General features: G+C 39.8%; 1 long non-coding RNA gene across 1 annotated transcript in view; it reads right to left on the reverse strand.

Annotated features, from left to right (window-relative positions):
* The window catches only part of LOC109146226, a 59399-nt gene that overhangs the window by 28133 nt on the left and 6959 nt on the right, over positions 1-24307 (reverse strand). Inside the window, exons 2-3 of the long non-coding RNA XR_002048153.2 lie at positions 14439-14566; positions 13319-13502 (exon numbers count right to left, since the gene is read on the reverse strand). This is a non-coding gene — a long non-coding RNA (uncharacterized LOC109146226). The remainder of the gene's footprint in view (positions 1-13318; positions 13503-14438; positions 14567-24307) is intronic.

Below are 24307 nucleotides of genomic sequence, written 5' to 3' on the forward strand. Positions count from 1 at the left end.
GGATGTCTTGCAGCTGATACAGGACCTCTGTACATGAAGCTTTCTTTTCCCCATTGCCCCCGAAACTGATTTATTCAGAATTGTGCTTGAATGCATTTGCCCAAGGTGAAGCCTCTGCCTGATGCCCTCATCTTTAATCAGTGTTCTACAGAACCTGCTTTCCTGTCTGGCCATCACCCAGAAACGGCTTTTGGATAAAATGAGAAAGCATGCCAAAAAAGCATTTAATATAAATCAGATGGGATTTGATACGCTTCATATGGAAACCTCCTCCTTGATTTAAATATGTGTCAGATCAGGTGTCTTGAGTATTTTGCTTTAGAAGCCACAGGACCTGGGAATGAGTCCCTGAAGGTCCTGCCCCAGCTGCAAACGCTCAGGAAGAGCCTCCCCAGGAAGCGCTCTGGGTAAATTAATTCGGGCTGGGCAATGCAGCCTTGCCATAACTGTGTGCCTACTCTTCCAGTTTAATCTTCTATATAGAACTCTTTCTGTTCATTTGGAGATACGTTCAAAGTAACTTTTTGCTGAAGCAATTATTAGATTTGTCACAGGTTAGAAAAATGTCATGGTGGTTCTCAGTTTTTGTTCCTTCAAAGTTTTTTTTACTATTAATGGATGAATTTCCCAGTCTACTCAATTGCTCCCATGAGCAATTTTTACCTAACTGAACTGTTCCTAATGTCTACATTTCAAAGTCCTGCTTTGCATATTTGCCTCAAGGTAGCGTAGAGCAGTGTTAGTACGAAAAAACCTCAACGGACCTGGAAGTACCAGAAATACACAGGGATTGTTTCAATGTGTGTCACATTCTGTGGGAAAGACACCAAGAAATTCTCCAAGCTGGGATGCAGCAAAGATTGCTATCTAGATGTCAGTCCAAGCCATTCAGATGGAGGTGGAGGAAAATTCACTGCAACTTCACAGCTTCCTCCTGAATTTAGTTCATTCTATTATATTAATATGCAAGGTTCTGGACAAAAATTATAGTATTAATTAATCATATTTCATTTTACCCTGTTCGCAACAAGACAAAAAACTCCAAACCCAGCGCAATACCACCTTGAAAGATAGAGAAACTGAAACTCAATTTCATTTCCTTCAAGAAGACAAACATTCACATAGTTTTTCTGCAAAGCACCCTTGGTTTGCACAGATCCCTATCACCCTGCAGCATAACTCCCTGCTGTTATGCAGTTGGTATTAAACATGTGAAGTCACATCTAATGCTTTTCTACTTTTAGAACACCTGCTTCCTGCATTTATCTGCACCTGAAGAAATGGCCTTACATCTCATATATACAAAAAACAGAAATAAGAGAAAATGGAATTTAAGTGCTAGATGTAAAAGTATACCATAAGCATTTAAAATCCAGCAGTGGATGACTGCTCACTTCCTCACCCCGTAGAAAGCAGTAGGGCAGGAACCACTGGACAACATTTATACTAAATTAAGCAAGACATCAGTTTAGAATATCCAAGACACTTCTGCCATTGAAAACCTCTAATTCCATCTAAACCTTCCATTTTCCACTCACGCTCAACACCTCTACTAATGCAGGCTGAGGTAGTACATTCAGGTGAGATCCTGTGCTTAAAAGGAAGAATATAACTGGGATAGTTTTGAAGCTTCCTCATATACAGGGTGGCACCTTTCTGAGTGGTGAATAAATAACTAAGCAATATTAATGATGCCTTTTGAAAGATCACTGTCAGACCTGGACTGCTTGCAAAATGGCTGTGATGTTTGCTCAGGAACAGAATGTGGTGTGCAGATGATGGAGGACTTAATAAATGAAGTGACAAGATTGAGGTATGAATTAATACAAACCCAGCTAATGAAGAAAGAAGTGGGTTTGAAGTTAATAAGAATAATGGATACCATGTGAGTTGACTTGTATGGTTATTTAATAAAATCAGAATATCCTAGGTAGGAGAGGAGGATTTTTACATCATCAGGAGGTGATGAGATGGTTAAGCCTGAAGGTCTGGGTGAACATCTGCTCCACAGCCGACTGAGTATCACAGGTCACAGAATGACCCCTAAAAACCTTGGAACCCATTCATGTATTCATGTCAGTACCAGAAGCACAACAAATAAAGGCTGAAGTTTCATTCTTTCTGTGCAATGAACAAAAGTTGTTGTGGGATAGAATCGTGTGCATTTTAGTATTTTTATTTTAAGGTATGAACTGAAATGCTGGGCAGATGCCCAAAGGACATAAAAAGAAGAAAAAATATAGCAAGAGAGTTCTTTTATTTGTAAAAGTGTTTGCCGATCCCAGAAACGTGTAGAGGACTCTCAAAGCTAATTTGTGAAGTCTGTTGCTGTACTTTGAAAGGGATTACCTCCACTGAGATACATGACAGCTAGTCTGGACTCTAACAGAACAACAAGAGTAAAAAACAACCAGCAATATAATACTTATTTATATGGAAAATAATCAGACCAGTCAATCTTGCCTCCTTTTTACCACCCGGAACACTGTGCTACAAACCCAAAATGTAATTTGATAAGCAGAGCTGTTTTTATTGAGAATGACTTTAAGTTTTAAAAAGGGGATAGAGAAAAAAAAAGGAGCAAAAGAGCTCTAGCAGCAAGCATCCTATATGTATCTGGCATAAGCAGCATAGAAGGACTATTGATTTTACACAAGGGCAAATAAACAAGCAAGGCTGTATAAAAAACTGAGGGTAAGTGTGTCATTTCCTTTCTTTGATAAATCCACAAAACCCCCTGATGTTAAAGATGACATAGGAATACCAATCAGAAAGAAAACAGAATAAAAACCTTTTCTAGGAAAGAAAAAAAAAGGCAAAAAAGCTGTCCATGGATTTGTTTGGCATTATAGAAGGTAGCTGACGGACAAAGCTAATTTGTTTGCTCTGCAGTTCATAAATAAATTTGCAAGTGTCTGCTAATTCCCACACTGCGTGGCTGGGTTCAGCACACCTGAAACGTTATGCAACAGAGGCCACTGCTTCTCCTTCTCTGGATTCAGGCCTTTGGCAGGAGCTCTCATGCTCAGAAGCCTCTGCAGGCACTCACGGGCACCTGGGGTTCCAGCACCTACAGCTCTGTTCTCAACCATTTTCCTCTCCGGTTTCAGCCAGTTTGGTTCAGTATTGCTGTTCTTGGAACAGAGGAAGGTGAAGTTTGATCCCTCTTGCCTCTCTCACACCACATCCTCCGCCCTTCTCTGCATGGGAGTTCTGAAGGAGCACGACAGCCACCTAGCCCAAAAGCCTCAGGTGTAGGTTTTGGTTCACTATCAACATCTTCCTTCTCAACTGTTTTTTAAAAACATATTTAATCTTTTTTTTTCTGAGCGGGTTTTTTTTTTGGCTGCGCTGGTGTAAAAGAGAGCACAAAGAGCTCATTATTATAATTATTATAAATGGTTCCTAACAAGTGAAATACCTTAACGACAGACTCTTCAGATGACAAAGGGGGAAACCAGAAAACTCCTTATGAGGCAGCCTTATGCAGAAAGCTCATTTGTTCACCCACCAATCCTTGGGCACAGGGAGTTATGAACTGGCCAGGAGAAATGAATCAGTCCCACAAGGAACTGCAGCAATGGGCTGAAAAGCAAGAGAAAAATGTAGCTACAGAATAACAAGGTAGACTGAGAATCCTGTGGTTCTCCAACAACTATGTAAGTAACAACCATGAAACAGTTTGCTTTATCAGGGACCGCAGCTGGCCAGGAACTCACATTTCTTGAGCAGGAGACCTCCTGCACTGTTGGTTGTTTATAGCATCAGCAGCAACATCTTGTTAAGCTGATACCTGTGCAAAAATGCAACCCTGATTTTTGGCTTGTGGGTTTTCTTGCTATTTCGCTCCAAAGAGGACTCAGCAGGCAAAATATGACACTTTCCTGGTAATTTTCACACCTCAAACCCGCAGCATTATTTTTCTAATAGTACATATTTCTCTGTTTGCACTTTACTCACCAAATGTGTCTGAGCTGAAGGCAGCAGATTCACATTTGTGATAAACACACTGCAGTAAAGAATATTCTGTGATTCTAAAGAACAAGAATATCCCTGAGACTGGAGAAGTACAAAGAGAAACAACCCAACCCTCCAAAGAGACTGGTACTGAGCTATTTGTGAGGAAGTGAGCAATTGAAGGCAAAAAAGGCTAAAAAGCATCTGCAAATTCCAGTGGTCTTTAAAGTCTGTTTTTGGAGCATTTGAAAGAATACCAAAGTAAGGGAGCAGATACTAAAATTAAAACAGCAAACCTGACTGCAAGTTGGGCATTAATTGTTGCACCATTCCTTGCTGCCCTTGAAATGAGCTGCATTTCCACGAGTTACTACCAAATAACCCAATCACACTAAATAAACAAAGCACTGGTGTTGAGTGAAAGAGGAAAGTGAAGCATCTTGGCCCAAAAAATGGGACTTAGGTGTAGTCTCCACCCCATAGGTCCACATCCACACTTCAGTTGCCATATGTAATGAATGTGAAACCATTTATTAATGGTTTTTATAATTCAAAGCACTCTGGTACTCCAGCCACTTTTATTTAGCAGACAGCCTCTCTATTTTCTAGCAGACTCTTTACTGGCTCTTTTCTCTCAATACTTAAACAAATGCTTCCTATTGTTTATCCTATACTTCTCTATTTACTAATTTAAACAGAAATTTATTTAGGAGTTAAAAATCAGAATGTATTCATTTCTCTTTTGAGTTGCATTCTGCCTTTGAAAAAATCAGAAGATCTCTTTTGATTGAAGGCATTCTGCCTTCATCAGACAGAATAAGTTTATGTAGAACAGAAGGTGCTGAAGGTGGGTGTATTTGACTACTACAGAAATTGGCAGATGATAATGACATTCATGAAAGATTTGTCAAATTCAAGGTGGTACTTGTTAAAGTTTGTTGTTCCTGTGAACCTTCTAGAATAACAGAATACCTACTTGTCAAAAAAAAGTCTTTCTATTTGGATCCCTTGAAATCCAGGGAAAAAAGAATCAAAACATCCCTCTTTTGCTTAGAATTTTTTCTTTCCTACTTGTAACACAGAATTGCTTTTCCTTTTTAAGACAAGAAATCACAGTGGCTAATAATCAACACTGCTCAATTATTTACACCAAATAGTAACTCATTACTATGATTTAATGAGAAGGTAATTGATGTTGTTTCATTACTGCCATGAATAATCCTGACTTCGATTGCTAATATGGCAGATAACTAATTCTTTTCACATCATTAAAGAATTTTAACCTGTGACTGTATTAAGACCAGGATTTCACTTAATGCTTTTAAATGAAAGTTCAAAGAAGAAAAAGCAGTATGTACAGAGATAAACTGATTCTAGCCTGGCTGTGTTCACTGTATCCTGGGGTGTGTTTTTATCAGATTTCAAGCTGAAGAAGTGACAAAACAGCTGATGTGGAGAAAAAAGAAATTTTCCATGTCTATAGTTCAGGAAGAACTGACAGCTGTCAGTGTAAGTTTTTCTTGTCATTTATAAAATAATTAAAGATTGGTTTCTGTGGTGGGAAACAAAGGGAAAAAAGGGTTCAGTCTAGGAAAAGCTCTGATTGATGTTTATCTGTGGAGAGGAAGCTGAGAAGGTTGGGGTTTTTCCCTACACCCTTGGGATTAGCAGTTTCTGGCCTGTCCTTGTGTGGATTTAACTTCAAATCTCTCCTCATTCCAAGCTTTCCCTTTGAAAGAAAACCCCTGTGTTTGCCAAGGAAAGCTTTTAGGGACAGAGTACCAGAAAGGAAGCTTCAAGTCTAAGAGAGCTGAGAGGAGTTTTTTTTGCCTGTTCCCTAGGGATGGCAGGGTCAGAACCCAGGCTCCTGCCCTCAGAGGCAGCCATCCTGCAACACAGGCAAAAGCTTCCCTCTGGGCTCCTACAGCACGCTTCTGACCTCCAGCAAAAGAGAACAGAGGCTGAAAAACCTCAAATGCTCCCACAGAGATGGAAAGCAGAGATTTCAAGGGCAGTGCCCATGTACCTGCAATATCTCACGGTTTTTTTAAGGATTAAGATGGATTAAAGAAGCAAATTGAGCTGAAAACCCCATTAGTTAACAGTTTCTATTAAATGTACTCCAACAGAGGGGAAAATTCATGTTAAAGAGTGAGTTAGCAGGTGGCTGTCAGCTTAAAACTTGACCACGACTAAATTAAATGCTCTCCATTCATTGACTTGCACCTCAGTGCCAGAACTGCTGGAGCAATGAAACTTTTCCTGAGTCAAGAGTTCCTTTAAGGAGCTCTTTGCACCAGACATCCTTATCTGCTCAATTTATGAGCCCCTTTGAAAAGCTCCTGCAAAACCCAGAGCGTTCTCAATACTCAATTTGGAACGCTCGTAACTCAATCCAATGAAAACTAATTTTCTCCAGAGAACTCAAACGCCTTTCTTCTTGGTGAGAGCAATTTCCAAGCCGTATTTCAAGTTCCAGCTCCCATCGGTTTTGGCTGTAAAAGTGTTTAAAAAGAGTCACTCTCTCTATAAATACAAATGCATATAAATATTACACTTATGTTTTACTTTGGTATAGATATTTTTTAAACTCTCAATTTCATCAGATACAAAAGCAGCTGAATGGCCTTCGCTCAGGAGCTTCCAAGCAAACTAAGATTACCAGGGGCTTCAGGAAGAGACAGGCTGAAATATTTAGGAACCAAAGGTGAAACTGCAGAAAAAAAGCAACTTGACAGAAATGGAAATCTTATAGTTGTTTGTCTTGTTTTCCATGGGCCTCAAGGGTCCCTAGAAATCCTACACTGAGCTCAAGACTCCTTGTACTTGTCACTCTGCAGGAAAACACATTAAGAAAAAATTCTTCCTCAGTAACCATCTAAATGGTGAGAGAAGGAACTGAAATTGAAATCCCAATAAATCATCCAACTCTCATACAATTCAATAGTTCAGCCACTAATTAAATTTAAGCCTCCAGCCTAATTTTCCTATATTCTAAATCAACATAATGCTGTTTATCACTTGTTATTTGTTCGTGTAGCAAAGTTTCCGTTACTTCTAATATGCTGGAGGCTTTGTTGCCAGACATCCAGTGTTTGCACATCTTACTCCTTCCGTATTTGCCTCCTCTCATTTCCAACGTGCACTTTTACTTGTTTCTATCTAGTAGGAACAGATTCAACCCCAGGCAGCCAACAGATTTAAAAAATATTCCTTAGTTCATTTCTGGAAAGGTTGAGAGCTCAACTCCATCATCTCTCCTGGGGATGGGATGAGATCTCTGTGTGGAGAGATCCCACACAGATGATTGCTGGGTTTTATATACCTCATTAGAGTAGGAAGAGAAATAATTTTGTGATCTCTGAACATTTCAGAAATATTGGTTTTTCCACTTCTCGTGTGTACATAAAGTTGGAAATCTCAAACTGTTACAAGCCAAACTCCCAGGCACTTACTGAGTAATTTGAAAATTTTCAGCTTGTATGAAACCACTGCAAACTGTTTTTTAGCACTACCTAACATTTCAAGACTAGGACTTAATCAAATAATAAAATAAACATCCCACGTTATCTTTTGTGCTGAAGACCACAAATATTTTTTCTGATAAATTCAAAACCTTCTGATTGCAAAAACCCTTTTCCTTATTCCATTCCCTTTGCCTTAGTTTTCGTTTCAACAAATTTCAACAGCATCCAACCAGTTGTGCCCCACGTCACTGAGATTCTGCAATGCTGGTTCTCCTCCTGCAGTTAAATTTTGAAGCAATATACATTTCTTTGCTCTGCCAGTTTAACAGATCCTTCACATTATTTCAGTGGGTTTTGGGTAGAATAACCACTGCCACATGCAAACATGAAGTTAACAACCAAGTCATGATTTTACATCTGCAAACCAATGGCAAGCATTCAGGAGTTAAGTCTAATAAAGTTTGGGACAATATCAGAAGCCACAGCTTGGTTTACTTACTACTAAAATTTCATACAGGAACTCTGGTCACTTTGACAGCTGATGAAATATTAGCCTAAGCAAAACACATCAGCACTTGTATATAGTTGAGAAGAGTAATTTATCAGAAATACAATAAACGCCAGCTGTAGTTCTCTCAACGGTCATTAGAACTTAGAAGTTAAAATTGAGATTTTTTTAGCACAAGGAGAATTTACATTGGATTGAATTAATTTTTGGTATATCCATGAATCATTCAGTTTTAATGGAGTTTTATCAATTTATATCAGCAAATGATTTATGCCATTGGCATGAAGCCCTTGTAGGTTTCAAAACTGCTGAAATTAACTGTTGGAATATTCCCTTTGGTTATTGTATCATTTTGAAGCCTTGCAAAGTGTTTGAATCTCTTGGATAGAAAACCATGCAGTAGCATTTCTTTGAGCCAGAAGGTGAGGCTAGAGACAGACTTTGCTGAAAAATAGGTATCCCAGCTGTAAAGCCTTGCATTACAGCTGAAATGAGTACGTCTCAAAGACCTACCTTTAGCACACGAAAACAAAAAGAATCAGCCGTCATGTCTGAAACGGTATTGAAGAATTCATTTCCCCAGTACCACATTTAGCCTTTCTTGCAGACTGCAATAAAACATTGCTGCACTTACACTAACAGCACTTTACAGGTAGTAACTTCCTAGAAAAAACTTACAAAATCTCGTGAACTTTGTTCTTTTCAGCTCTGCTTTTATATTTCTGATTATTTCTCGAGTTTTCTGATGTTTTCAGTTTGAAAACTTCTTCATATTATATCCAATAAAATGTTACACAGACATGAAAACACCTTCTATACACTGCAGTCAGTCAATTATGTATGATTCAGCTTGAGCTTAAAAAAAAAAAGCGTACTGTAAGCATGATGACTTCATGCTGCTTGCTAAAACTAAGGCTTACTGGTATTTTCACCTACAAACTTTGCTTCTTTTTCCCAAGAGTGGGCTGGAAAATCGCTGTTGTCCCAATTACTACCGTGCAATATCGTTGATAAATAATTTTTTTTAATAGTAACTACTCCATAGGCAGCTAAGCTGGAGAATTCTCCACGGCGATGCTTTCAAAGGCAGCTTTTATTCACCTTGATCTAACTACTTGAGGAAAGTTTCTGCTTTCGTGCCTAAAAGACTGGGAAGCAAAGTTTTGAACCTTGATTTTATAGAGGTAACTCTTTTTTATTTCCAACATGTGGAGCTTCTCTGTCCACACACAAGCACCAATGAAAGGGAACGCTCAGGTGAGTGAGGACTGCAGGTCTTCTTTTTAATTAGAAAAGGCAATGTTACACGTACCACAAGATCATCCCACAAATTTTATCTCAACTGAAACCTCCCACATGCACACAAAAATAACCATAAATCCACCTACAACATGAATCCACAAAGAAATGGGAAAGCATCTTCACCTTTTCTGGACAGGTGTCTCTCAAAAATGTTTTCAAGGATTGGTGAGCAGGCCTTACCTATCTGATAGAGCCACTGACAATATCCTAACTGTGGGAACGGTATTCACTGGCATAGCTCTTGCTCATTATCTGTACAGGATTGTGTCTCTGCAACAAATACTGAACACACTGACCTCTCAGATCTTGGTAACTGGGAATCAACTGCAGCATACAGTTCGTGACAACTTGCAGTAGGAACACAGGGTTTACTCCAGCCTGAATTTGGTGGGTGAATGTCTGGTATTTTCTGCAACACTCGACAGTAAGACGAGATCTACACCAGTGAAAATAACATCTCTTTATGGACTTTGGAGTGTATTTCTTACCCAAGAGCACTGCCAGCCCTCAGAGTGCTCTCAAAGAGCGCTTCCAGCACGAGACAGGTGCCTAGTGTAAATTGTAGGTGAGTTGTTACTGACCTAATCATACTGGTTGAAACAGGCAGGCCATGATGAAAAAGCCTTCTCTCAATGCACTTGTTGGGGAAAGATTAATGGAACTGACATTTGTGAGAGTAAAGATAAAGCTGAAAGCCAAGAGAAACAGATCAAAACATGCATCAGCAAACCAGAATACAACAAAAGTATTTTCTTCCATACGGTCTCATTCTCTGTCCAGAACTACGGATTTACATGAGATGTTACCTATAAATCATCAACATAGGGAAAAGGCAGAACCTCTAACGAATACTTTGGGTTCAGAGCTGGGACTTCCTGCTGGAAGACATAGGAGAAGAAAAAGGGTTGTACAGAAAGAGCAATTAAATTTCTCAGATTGAGTTTTGACACTCAAACTTGCTACTAACTTGTGGGTGAGTGACAGCAAAGTGGCAGCATTTCCTTCAAAGAAAAATCACTGCATCACCTGGTAAAATATTCTTTTAAGGTATGACTTCTCTTATTTGAAAAACAGGATTGACAAATAGTGTTTCTGTCCTGGATCCATTTTGAAGTGTTCCCACTTGTTAGCAGCAATTTTAGCTTCAATCGGACTGCTTGCTGCTAGAAAACACAGGGAAGCCATGGCCCCTGGTACTCAGGAGTGGCTGCTATAGGCCAGCTCCCGTAAGCAAAATCCAAGTATTTCTTACAGGTAAATCTAAAACTGGTATTGAGTTCACTATGATACCTCACTTGCATGAAGCTGGCGTGCTACAGATGCTTTTAGAACAAATACCTGCTCCCACTGAAGTCAGCAGCATTACCACTGACATCAGCAAAATTAGAAATTTCCCTGTGGTATATGTACCTGCTTTTCTGTGCCTTGTAGGTTCTTACCTTAAATATCACTGAGCTGAAAAAAACCACAGAAGTGTTTTAAAACCTCTTTCCAAACTGGTGTCCTTAAATGGACAGAGCATTCTCCTATGCTTTACGCTTGTAACATCACTAAATAGAGATGTTTCACAAAAATACTAAATAATAAATTAGTTCTCTTTTGCAAACAGATGAGATTAATTAAAAAGCCCTTAAGCTTTCAGAAATGCATGTATGTTTTGCATAATCTCCTTGGATGTGTTTTAGCAAATTAATAAATGAAGGTTTATTATTTCCTTTCCTTTTTACTTCCCAACTAATGTGCTTCTCTGTAAAATTCAGCAGTGGGAAAGGATAGTTATCCTTAAAAGCTATATGTGGAGAGCAAGACAAACAGAGAAGCCAAGTGTCTGTGTACGAACTCTACTGGAGATGGAACAGAGTTCCGTCTTCCTGAGCTACAAACCTGCCAGACATAAACCACTTCCAGACTGGGAATGCCACAGTTCCCAGAAGTGCATGACTGGAGAGCATGCGGTACCTGGAGTTTACTTACAGCAATCACAGTAACCAAGCACCAAGTGAGTAAACCTGGCTCTCTGCAGGCCACAAAAACACAGCCTGGGTTTGTAGGGAGTCAGAGCAAATAACTGATCCAGGTCTCCCAGATCCCAAACTCATAGAGTGAGCCTCAGAACACCCTCACTTTATAGAGTTTAAAAGTTCACATCTCATTTGATTTTGTGCAGATAAGCACAGTTTTCTCAGGCTATTAAAAAGCATGATCCAGCAGGGAACACTTTGATCCAAATATCTTTTTCTTTTCAATAGTATTAATTTTTAATTGGTGGCTTTTGAACACTGCAACAATCCATAAAAGAAAATCTTTCATATTTTTAATACATTTAATATAAACTCTTGTATCTTGAGACCTCTGATCCTGTGCACAGAGCTTTCAAGAGCAGTTTGTTTGGCTTAATGGGATTTCTGCTGACAAATAAGCTGGGGAGTTCTTAATGTACCATTTTTACTGAATGGTCCTTTTTTAACACAAGAAACAACCAACTGGATTTCTCTTTGCTTTGGCAAACTTTGAGCACCTACCCGTTCATCATTCTTTTATCTTGATCTCTTTCTAGCTCTCTCCCCATGTCAGGCAACAAAAGCCTTTGATGTCCCAGAGCTGTGCCCCCTCAGACACCACAGAATTCACACTGCAAGCTCATTAACCCACTGGGAAAACTGCACTGCTGTGCCATGTAAAAATACACAGAGTACCCCCCTTTTTTGGGTAGCATTGCCCAAAAGACTGTAAAAAGGCATCATTACAAAGTGGGGCAGACATCTCAGCATTCATTCTTAGCTTGTGTGGCTTTGGTTATCTTCGGTAGTTTCTCACATGCTTGTTATAAACCATTAACACTGTAGGTATAAATACATGCACATACATTTTGTAACAAATTTTATTTTTTACGTGCAGCATATCGTACTTCTTAGTGTGGAATATTATACCTTTAGCACAAAAAGTCCTGCAGCAATTCAGAAACCACTTGAAAGAATCAATGTTCAGTTCACACAGCTCTGTCAGTAACAGCCTGTGATTTATCCAACACAGATGTTTTATATTGTTTGATAGGGAGAAATACATCCAAGATTATAGCTTACATTTTTAGCAAGATATTTGTGCAAACTCCTGGATGTAGTGTCAGCACACTCCTGGCAGTCACCAGTACATCTGGCTATACTTAGTATGAACTCAGACCTCCACAGCTTCTCTCGTTTGAGAGCTCTGCTTGTCTCACAGAGGCATCGCACGCCCTTACTAAAAGGTCCAATAACCAAACAGTTAAGAAATTGTAAGATTTGACTTTTATGTTTATGGACAGCCCCTCAAAATCCAGAAAGCATGACAATTCAATAAATTACTGTACCTGGCAGATCACAGCATTAGCAGCGGACAGCAGCAGCTGGCTGATGCCAATAAATCCCATATGACTTCCTGTCACTCTCCAGGGAATGGTAGCATAAAAGCCTCAAACAGAGATTAGGCAAAAGAGCTGACCCAAAGAATGGATTCAACAATTACTTGAAAGCTGAATATTTACTGATGGACCCAGCACAGTTGAATTTGTCCCGTGATATTCCATGGCTAACAAAAACTTGAGGAGCCCAAGAGCAAAGCTGAAAAGTATTTTGCTTGCAAGTAAACGGTATAAAAAGGCACATGCTGGCAAAATCACTCACTGGGGAGAAGATAACGAGTGTGCTGGCAGCACACTCTCACCAAAATAAAAATATGTCAATAATTACAAATTATTTTTTAAAGGAAAAAGAGTATTTTACCTGAATTTAGTCTGTTGAAAGATTCTAGGAAACTCTGCTAATAAATTCAAATAATGGATTCTTCTGAGAACACAATGTATCCAGGGAAGATCAGCAAGCATATTTGTTTCTGATTTCCCTCCTATGATATCCTTCCCTTCTTTCCTGCTTAAGTGCTAACACTCTCCATGTTAATTCCTCTTAGTGGATCTTGAGTTGTTACACGAAATGCTTTGAATGTATTTGTTCCAGATTTTAAACTTCCCATAGCTTGAAATGTGAGAACTAATAAAAAATATGAAAGGCTGACTCTGGTGTGAAAGGGTGAGATAAATGGCACATACCTCCTCAGTGCTAATTCTCTTCACTGGCAGGACATCTGACAGGGCCATCCCTAATCGTGTGCATTCCACATACCCAAACTAGGATGTTCCAGTAGGCAGAACTTCATTTTCCTTCTGAAAATTCCTGAAGATTCAATTTTAGTCTTGTTTTTCAGGCTTCAGTGAATTCTTATATTAGTGGTCTCTGGAATTTCAAAAATACATTTATTTTAGCATTTATTGATAAGAAGCAGTGAAATAATTTCACTCTGTTCCACTTTGAAAAGATAATTAGGATCATGTGCAGCAGAAAAACATTTTTCAGCTTTCTTAGTGTGGATGTAGACTTTTGAAATCTTTTCATATTCTACAAACTATTATTATACCTATCAGTAGTTAAAAAAGACATTAAAAATAGGTTTTAATGGGATGGAGTCCTAGTTATGTCTTCTGTGGTCTTACACACCTTCATCCATGTTTATGAATTTAAAAAGCTACTAAAAAAACTATTTATGCCACATACGAGGCTTAATTTGTAACATTTACATTATTAAACATTTTAGGTGTTTTTAATCTGCTAGTCATCATTTTGTCTAAAAGTAGGTGAAGTTAAGTCTCTAATAATTGCTTTTAACATTTCTAAATGGTTTTAAAAGCAGGTTTATATTTTTGCCTTAGCTAATTCAGAATGAAGAGAAGTTTCCAGACCTCAATTTTATTAAACCTACCATTCACTATCATTTCAAATATACAAAAATATTGTTAATAACGGCACAGAAAAGAGCTACAGCTTTACATCGTTTGTTATATGAGAACACACAAAAAAATGCATTCTTTGCTTAATATCCAGCGCAAATTCTAAGGTTGCTGTTGTGGGCCACAGGAAAATAGAGAGGTAAAATTCGATTTAGTCAATAAATGCTACTTAATATCTGGAGTTTAATTATAGAAGTAAAGCAGAATACAGTCGTGCCGATTTTCATTCCAATAGAGGTATTTCAAAACATGAGCAGGCAGTTGTAAAGTGACCCACAGAGACATTACTGCACTCTAAATAGTGTTAGTTTTAATTGTGACGCACAAGGGAAATACAGGACAATTGCAACTAGACAGAAAATACATGAGTAGCTACATCTCCTACCATGACTGAAATGAAGGCCTCAGTGCAGGATTTTATCAGGAGAATTCCTAATTAAAGGCAGCTGAACAAGACAACCACAGGTACAGTTTCCTGACTGCCCACCATGGACACGTTGATTGCACTGATAGCTGAAAAAAAAAGGCTGTAAGTCACCAAATGATTTGAGCTGGAAGGGACCTTAAAGCTCATCCACTTCCATGGGCAGGAAATATTCTCCAGGAATAAATCTCTATTAAATTTTTTTAAAATATATTTTGATAGGACTTTCTAAGTGAGAAGCTCTACGGGAATTGTCATTGAAGTAACAAAACATTCAGAGAAGACTGAGAAAGGAAAGCAATTGTAAAACCAAAACTGAAGTGTTGGGAGTTTTTAAAATTCCAATTTAGAATTGAAAATATGCTCAGATAATGGAAAGCCTAGAGAAGAAACAGAAGCCTACAAGATGTTTGTGACTCTGTGCCACATTAATGGCCTTCCCAACCTAACAGTATTTGTGCCTTTAAAGGTCTTGTCAGAACACTTCAGTGCATTTTTATTATGAGTGTTATATTATTCAGATGCTTTCCTTTCCATTTCACTTGGTAAAATAATTTCCATTACGGATTTTCCAAACAAGGCAGGCAGGGGATGTTGAATTGGAGCTGGAAGTGCAAGACTCCATAATACTGAGAAAGTTTACTTTACTAAGTTGGCCTTAGATACTGTTCTTCAATAAGAACTGCATTTTTATAACGAAACTCTGCCTCTGGAAAGATATGAAAGATAAGATCTGTACTCACAGGAAGGACAAATTTTCAGCTTATTTATGTTTTGTGGGGGATATGACTTCATCTCTTCCCACCATATATCTTCTAATCATATTTGCGTAGTATAGGGCAGTACAAGCCCCCGGTGCTACATAAACAACGAATAATGAATGAGTACACGTACTCAGCCTCCAACAATTCTCTTATGATTTCAGGAGTTACCTGGAAACCGCCCTGAAAACAACTGTGCAGAAATACAGTGAAAGAGGGACATAGAAATTACATTTCCTTTTCTTCTAATTAGACCTATCAGAGCCCCATCTCTTTTCCAGAACATAAATGAAGCATCATTAGCTGGAGTAGGATCCTGTCTGACAGAACAGTTGAATTTCTTTTGATTTATAACATAGGCTGTCTGCTGCACCTCTTGTGAGCCTGCCTGGTTTTGTCTGCCTGCCTTCAGAGCTGGGAGGAGCTGTGTGCTGCTGCTGGCACCGAGCAAAGCCAGGGAGGTTGGACAAGCAGGGACAGCACTTCCAGTTGCAACACTTTAGGCACTGGAAGGAGCTCTCAGAACTCCCTGGACCCTTCTCTTGTCTGGGCTGAACCACCCCAACTCTCTCAGCCTTTCCTCATAGAGGAGAGCCTCCAGCCCTCATGGCCTCCCCTCAACTCGCTCCAGCAGTTCCAACAACAAACCTTGGTTGGTTTACAGGGGCATTACTTTGAAATGGCATTTCGCAAGGCCAGATCCAACATCAAGTTACCCGGCTTTATAACTGGAACACAGTTACCTAGTTTTTCAGTGCTCTGCCTAAAAGGTTGACTCACATAACAGTTTAAATCAGAGCCTCAGTTCACTGGAGGAGGAACCTGAAGCCAGGGAGCAGCACACTGGTGTGATGTCCCCCTCTCCGGGAAATCTGGGTTGTCTGAGAACAGCAAGTCTCTGAGCAACAGTGACATGTTCAAGGAAAAAGCAGTGTGCCAAGTCATACTCATGTCATGTACTCATTGATACAGCCAAATACTGTCCATAAATCTGGCTTTCTGATCGCTCCTAAAATATTCCAGTCAGCCACAAATTGTCAAATATTTCCTCAGGGAAGCGGAGCTCCTGGAGACATGACTGAAACATTTGTGCCTGTGGGTCCTTCTGCCACTATATCCTACTTGTTGCCATAAGAGTCTCTCTGAGCTTGGGAGATTTCAGCACGTTTTTCCAAAGTTAGCAAGCATTCCAACAAATTGCAATGGATCACATTACTTGGGGCCAAATGTTTATGTTTCACTGAAGCCCAAATAAAACGTGCAACTACAAGCAGAGTGGTAGGCAGTGGTAGGAATATGAGGCAAATGTTTGACTTTCTACACGTCAGCCTCGGAATTAACTACAAAGTCCTTCTCCTGGAGGAACTGCTTGGGAATCACACTGGACACACCAGACACAAGGCATTCTGTGTGTGCTCCACAGGCATTGCTCTCCTCGCATGAAGGACAGCACGGCCACAGGGAGAGCAGCTCCAGGGCACATTAGGAATGGCTCAGAGGTCAAACCACAAGTGCATAACCCTCATGAAGGCACAATATGATTCCAGGGGCTATATCAGGTCGCTAATGCACTCCCATACCTCGTTTGGTTTGGTTTATGGCTACAGCAGTGAGTCCATAGCTCAGCCCATAGCAGCATCAGCCACAAGGGAAACAACTGGAGTGCTCTGCTTGTATTATTCACACAGGAGATCCAGCTTCATGTAACCTGCTCATCAAACAATCATGTAAAATTACAGAAGTAGGGAAAGCGACCTCCATAGTAGTTGGAAAATAGACTAGAATGAGTTTTGAAGCTACTGTTCCCATCTGCATACAATATTGCAGAGAATAAAGCAATGGCTCTGAGTCGCATACTATTCCTCTCTCTCTGTATAACATTTCAATCCAGCTACCCCACAAGCCCAAGGACCATTGACTTCCGAACTGTTGATGGTGCTACTGCCCCCAAAGTCCACATTTTAAGGCAGCTAAACACACACCCATCCAGAATCCCATATTTACCGAAGGCTAAGATTGTAAAGTTCAAGGTCAAAGTCCCAGGCCCTAAAACTGTAATCCCCACCTGGTTTATTACATTGGTGGCAGATGTGAAATTAGCCTTATGAGACAAGTATGAGACAAGCCCCAGGATTTTTGCCAGTCTGAGAGGTAAAGATTGAACATATTTAGTTTATGCTGCTCTCTGTTGCCCTTGAGAGATACGGGACCCACTGTCTCAATCATGACCATTTTCATGACTACTCCTTTTAGCTTTTGTGATCTTGTTAGACTGTTCTTCCTTTATAAGGGCAAGTGTGCTTAGCAGAAAATGATGGCTTACAGTCCATTCACCTCCTAAACACCTGCTTCAGGTTAAGTTGCTATTACTTACCAAGCTCACCATACCGAATTTACAGTGTAAATAAACACGGTAGAGGATGGACAGAAGGGCATATGAAATACAAGCAAAACAGTGGAGTTGCATATTTATATTTGTTACACCTGCTTTCATTTCCCTTCTCATTTCCTTTATTTCTGTCCCTGATCCAGACTGTGAATTTTGAGTAACACTGCACTCAATTTTTGATGTACAAAATCAGACAACTGAAAGATTAGCCAGTTGTGAAATGCCCTCAAAAGCATCCCCCAGCCTATCTAAAAAGCTGCTTCCTCAGCCTTCTGGGGATGGATTTCCTTCCTTTACACAGAATATCAAGCAAATGTAATATATTCAGAGTCATCATTGTTATTGTGGCACCAGCATTCCTGTGAATAAGGCCAGGTGGATTATGTTACGTAGCTTGGTTTTCCAGGTATTCAGGAGGCCTCATTGGGTCTGAGTGCAGAACAACAGCAGCCTCTCCTGCAACTACAAGAGCAGAAAAGCTCCTGGGCACCTTTTCTCTTTCTGGAGACAGGTATCTCTTGTTTCTATAGAAAGTGGAAGAAACTCTCAGTTTTATAAAACCACTCTCGTATCTCAAGTGAACAGACACAACACTTCTACTTTCCTGAGCTACTGTTCCCGCTGCGTTCCAGCTCTGCAATCAGACTAATCAGGCTGCTAAGAACTTTCCAGGGCACACAGTTGTTATTATTAAGCCTTCTCTAGCTGCAAGGCTAAGAGAACTCAGCAGCTCTCAGCCTGCACAGACCTCAGACACACAGCAGAGCACTGAACCTCTGAAAATGGCTCTGAAATGGGATGTGGCACAGCACAACTGGCTGTCTGAGGCTTTTAGTAGCAATCTCCGTATAATGCCAAGCTGTGTAAAATACAGTGTAATTCAGCGTGTTCCTTTGCTACCAGAAGGAATAATTAATGCAAGCAGTTATTATGGAAGAACACAGCCAACCTTATTTGCATTGGTGGTACTCTGCCAAACCCTTTACATTTGTAATAAATCGTGATTGCCAGGCCATTTTAGAGTCCCTTTGCATGAGCAGTGTGAAGGACAGAAGCATAAATAAAAAATGAGAAAGCCTGAAATATAAATTAATTTTAATGTGAGGAGTTAGACATTTTTAGGTACATTAAGTTTCATATTGAGCATGAAAACACCAAAAGAAGCCCTGAAATTTTGTTCTGGTTTGATTACTGTGTAAACCTTGTCTCAGGAAAGGTCTAAAATTAATTGATGCTGAAGCTACTGAAGATTGGTCCATAACATAATGAAAACCATTTCATGAACTTTCAGTTTCTCGGAGCTGCGTGATCAAAGCGAGCTAAATCATTAATCTGCTTTTGTAAGGAAATGTGTGAGACATCTGCTGGTAGCACATTCAAAAACCACACATTTTTTTCCTACCGGCTAACGCAAGAGCAGAGACTAAAGTCTAGTTCAAAACCCAGTAAGATTAGTAGAGTCAGTCCTGTTAGCTTCAGTGGATTTTTTTTTTTTTTAATCAGACCCCTGATATGTAAAAAAAGGTTCAAAAGACAGCAAGTACGCTTGTCTTTTTTTTGAGGTTTTTTTTTTCCTCTTTCTTGGGGTAAATATAACCTCCTGCCCTCCTTGCTCTGCAGCACTGAAATGCAAATTGAAGACTTGCAGTGCTCTCAGAACGAGGCAAAGATAAACAGCTGAAGAACACACAAACAAACAAAATTTTCCAAAGACACAAGGAAGAACTTTGAAAATAGCTTTCCAACATATATAGTAAATATCCTACTCTACAAAGCACAGAAGATGCACATTTGGGCAAGGGATATTGGCAGTATTGGCCCTTATGGATCACATCTCATCACCGAGCTTCACCTAACAACCTTCAGTTCCTGGGGTTTTCAAGTTTGTTTTTGTCTAACCCTCAGAAGCCATTACAGTGGAAAACAGAGCTGATTCACTGCTATTGTAGAGGGCCATTCAACTTGAAATAAAAGATTGCCCAATTTCTATCTGCTCTCTACATACATGCTGAAGTGGAGTGATACTAGGCATATCTAGATAGAAGTAGAGATAAATGGAAACAAACCACCCAGTTCTCCCCACACATTTCAGTTTTCTGGCACGCTAATTTGAAATTAATTACCATTTGCATAATAACAAATGAAAGGTTTAATTAATTCTTTCAAAACCACATCAAATTAAACACCCTATGTACATTCTACATTCCGATGTGGTATGTGTGACAGGGATACACTGAGCACATTGAACTGGGTAGAGGAGTTTAAGTCTACCAGGAGGTAGTCACTGAAATGATGACCAGGTGTTTTACTGTAGCTGCCAGGTAAAGAGTCGATGAAGAGAATTGTTTCCCAGCTGGCAAACAGCAGAAAATCTTGCATGCACCCACCTAGAATTACCTGCCAGAAGACTTCAGCCTGAAATATTTTCTCTTAGGCTTTCTCACTCTTTTCCTCCATCCTTGAGATATGTTTGAGACATACCTTCTCAGATTTATTAACACTACAGCAAATAAATTTGCTAAGCTTGAAATGTTAATGCTGACATAAATGTTCTTGGAAGACGGAATCCAGGCATCTCTGTCATCATTAAACCTGCAGTGTTTCTCTCAGGATTTCATTGGGAACCCACACTTCTTTCTAGAGAGATCCATTTCAGGATCAAAATGCCTTGGCAGCAGAAAATGAAGTTAAGTACTGACAGATCATGATATGATCATAATAAATGTGATGAAATAAAAAGGAAAAATTGAAGGTTAATAATTCCTTATAACCTTTGTTTCTCTACTGAGATGCCCCCTAGCTCGCTATTCCAAGCCATTTGAAGGGTTGTTGTTGTTGTGCTTTGCTTTTGAACTCAAGAAAAACAGGTAGCTCCTCCTTACCCTCTACAAAATTCCCAGCCCCCAATAAATATCCATGATTAAGTAAGATCTAAGAAGCAGTGACACAAAGAACACAATGAACTTGAGCCCTTTCAAAGGCATTTGTGCAGAAATGGCAATTTTTAAAAGCTGAGTCTAGGGTGCAGTTTTGACAGGGCGAACAAAATACTCAAGGAATATGATGCTGTGGAAAAGGGAACTTGTAAAAAGCCTCTGAGGAAAGAGGCCACCTCAGCTCAGAAAAGGTCTACATTCTAAGCAGTAATTAAAAGACCCTGACTTTTTAGTTGTTCCAATTAACTCTGCAGCTCGAAATTTCTGATTTGGTTTCTGTTCAGAAAATGATTAACTGGCTTCACTAGACTGCTTAAAAGACTAGCAGAGATCTATGTAACCCAGACTTCCCTCAGGACCAAATACAGACAGTGAACAGTCAGATGCCAAAGGCACACTAACAGTATTATACAAGGTCAACCTTGAACACTGAGAGATCACAAATACAAAAATCCTCACTTTCCCCACACTGAAAGTCACTACCATTGCCACTCATACCACGTTCACAGACAAACATCTTCTCAGGCACTTAAAAGTATCACCTTCATAAAGACGCCGCATTTTTGGGGGGGCGGGGGGGGGGGGAATCTAACATAGGCAAGACTGTTTTTTCCACAGCTCCCTAATGCGTGCAGCTTAAGGGTAGGACTACACAGAAGAGTTGAAAGGCAGTAGGGGATCTGGATGAACTAATTGAGACAGTTCATTTCAGTCCCAAGCCATACTAGAGAAAGCTGACAACGCTCTATAATGCTACATAAAATAGAAGATACTCTGAGAGCTTAAGTCAAACTTTTTAATATGTGACTGCAAACATCTCATTTTTCCTTAATTTCCTGCCCCAATACCTACCTATTTGCACAAAATATTACTGTTTGATAAGAGGCTTTCTTAAAATACTTCAGTTGCATTTAAATGCAAAACTCTGCTGTGCCTAAATGGCAATAGAGCTGTAAGCAGAGGACTTGCACATTTTAATCAAGCCTACAAACCATGGCACCAATGGAAATGCCAATTGCTGCCAATGCAGTCATCAAAGTTTCTCTCCGCTCCACTGCCTCCACCATTGTGCCTTTCAGTTGTCACTATACATCTGCTGGAGCAGATCTTGCAGGCAGATACAATAATAAAAGATGATAAATTCTTTTAAGACAGCCTATCTTCATGGGTTTAGTGTATATGAACTGCTTTGGATCATGTTCACACTGGAGCAGCACATGGTCATCATCACATCAAGTCTGAAACGATTACAGAAAAGGACCATTCCAAATTCCCATACTTCAAACTCCTTCATAAAAGGGTATATAAAACTATCAGCTTTGTCTCGGCCATTATTTCATGCTGTGCACATTTCATGCTCTTTTCAATCTGCCCCTCTAATTAAAGAAGTTACATTATCATGACTGTGAAGAACTTTTCCCACTTCAGCCAGATATAGCAAATGACTGGGCAAGCAACAGTGCTTGAATTCCACAGGCTGACTTCTCCAGGAGTCAGATATGCTTCAAGGACAGCAGAGTCCTTCTGCCAGAGCCCTGCCTGCACACACCCTTTGTGCAAACACTTTGTGTTTGAGCCTGGGACTATTGTGCCAGCTCTCCTCATGCTGAGCACTTAAAAAGCCTTCCTTGCTTTCACACATCACAGTAACACCATCAGGAACAATTTCAAGTGGCTCTGCTGTAGACCAAGAACATTCCCTATTAAAAAAGAAGTTTGCCAGCAAACTGTGTGAGCACTTAATGGGCTGGTGAATAGATGAACTGAACTGAGACTGACAATGAGGCGTCCATTTCTGCTGGCTGCTCTTTTACCTCAGCGCTGCATACGGTGACAGCAATGTTCGTGAGGCTTCAACTCCTGGCAAATTCCTTCCTGCCTGCAAACAGGCCTAAAACTGCAATATAAGCAATTCTTGCTTGTGCCTTCCTGCAAAGAGTCATCTAAAAGCATTGTATCCAGATGTTCCAATCAGTGTTTTCAATTTACTCCTGTTCATAAACCAAACATGTCTTGGGGATGACTCGTACATCCCCCTATATACTTTTACACATGACCTACTCTATACAGATTTCTATTGCGTGAGGAATGCTTTGTCAAGAAGGTTACTCTGAACATCAAAAATTAAAAAACAGTATACCAGGCCAATTTTGAGCAACTTCTACCATAAAAACCCTATTTCCTAATTATTTCTTTATATACAGAGTGCTGAGAAAGCCACAAAAGCAGGTTTCCCAGAACAGCATGCTGATAATTGGTTGCATTTTTGTTTTACCAAGTCATCGTCCTTTTTTCTCCAGCAAGAAATTTGGCTGATTCTGTCTCCTGTCCTGAGGCTTTGGTGCAAAAAAAGCTTCCCAGGTGAGCCACTTGCCCTTTCCACCCCAGTCGATGATTAAGCACAATTTTACACAGGTGTCTTCTCTAAGTAAAAATCAGTATTTGCAGGTTTTAATTAAGAATGTCAAGTTTCACATGAGGCATTACAGAACTCGTAAGCACCAGTGATAAAGACTGAAAGCAGGAGTTGAGAAACAAAAATAAGAGATGAATTTGGCTTTTCTTGAACTTGACAGCATCTTAACTTGTTTGAGAATGAATCCTTTCTCTAATTAAGGCCTGGGGATGCTCCAGGAAGATGGATTTTCCCAGAAGCTTTGCTGACTAACAGAGACGAACCTTATCCCTTAGCTTTGACAAGACAGAAATTCTTGATGAGCTTTCCTGGTGCACTCTGACTTGTGCCAGACACATCTGACTACACAAGTGATGCTGTCTGCAGACTGATGGACTTTTTGGTAGGCACTGAGGTAGCAAGGGAAGATTAAGGCTCTAGGATGTGCCACTGGCATTTAGAAACCAGCTCCCAGCCCAGAAAAACAAAGGGGTTGGAGCTGCATCCAGCCCAGCTGGGGAGCAGAGAGAAAACAAATTCATTGTGTAAGATAATGATTTTCAGAAGCAGATCCTGTGTGCTAGCATCAAAGGGGCTGGTAAATTAAGGCCACTTGGAATAAATCAAGTGTCATAATGCAATGATACTTATGAAGTTCTCCTGTGGCAGAAGATCTCTCCACATCCTAAAAATTGAATCCAAATAACTTAAGAACTAATATTAATCATTCTTTTTCAGAGCTACAGTTATGCTGCTGCAGGATTTTGGCACACATATCAGTAATCCAATTTCATCTGCATGGCCACAGACCTCTTACTGTGGGAAACACCTGTCATGTTTTTGAGTGCTGAGTAAGTTACAGCCTTAAGTAACAACCACAGTCCCTCCTGGTAACAATTCTGAGCTTTTCACATCGGAGATAAAGACAAAGGTTCATTTATGTGGGAAGCCCCACTGATTTTGGCCTAGACTGTAAAGCTATCTCTGGGTTCTGAAGAAACTGATAACCCATAAAGGCTCTCTTTCTTTTAGGAATATGTGAGCATTGCTCCTCGACATGGAGTCAGAAGTGAGCCATCTTTCTCAAGTTTCAGAAACAATTCCTACCTCCACACTGCTCGGCCCAACAGGGCTGAAGCCATACACTCTGATAAACTGCTGAGATTCCAGAGGATTTCAAGAGGTCAAATAAAACACTATCAAGGATTCAGTTGCTACAAATACTCTATCTTTTTTGGCCTTTCATCTTGAACTGGGATTTTTTTTCTCTTTCAAACTGTAACAGTTCAATACCAGGTACAACCTCATGTGGATCTAATTATCACAAACAGGCAAAGCAATCAAGCTTA

This window comes from Corvus cornix, chromosome 4, assembly GCF_000738735.6.
Source record: "Corvus cornix cornix isolate S_Up_H32 chromosome 4, ASM73873v5, whole genome shotgun sequence".
NCBI classification, from domain to species: Eukaryota; Metazoa; Chordata; class Aves; order Passeriformes; family Corvidae; genus Corvus; species Corvus cornix.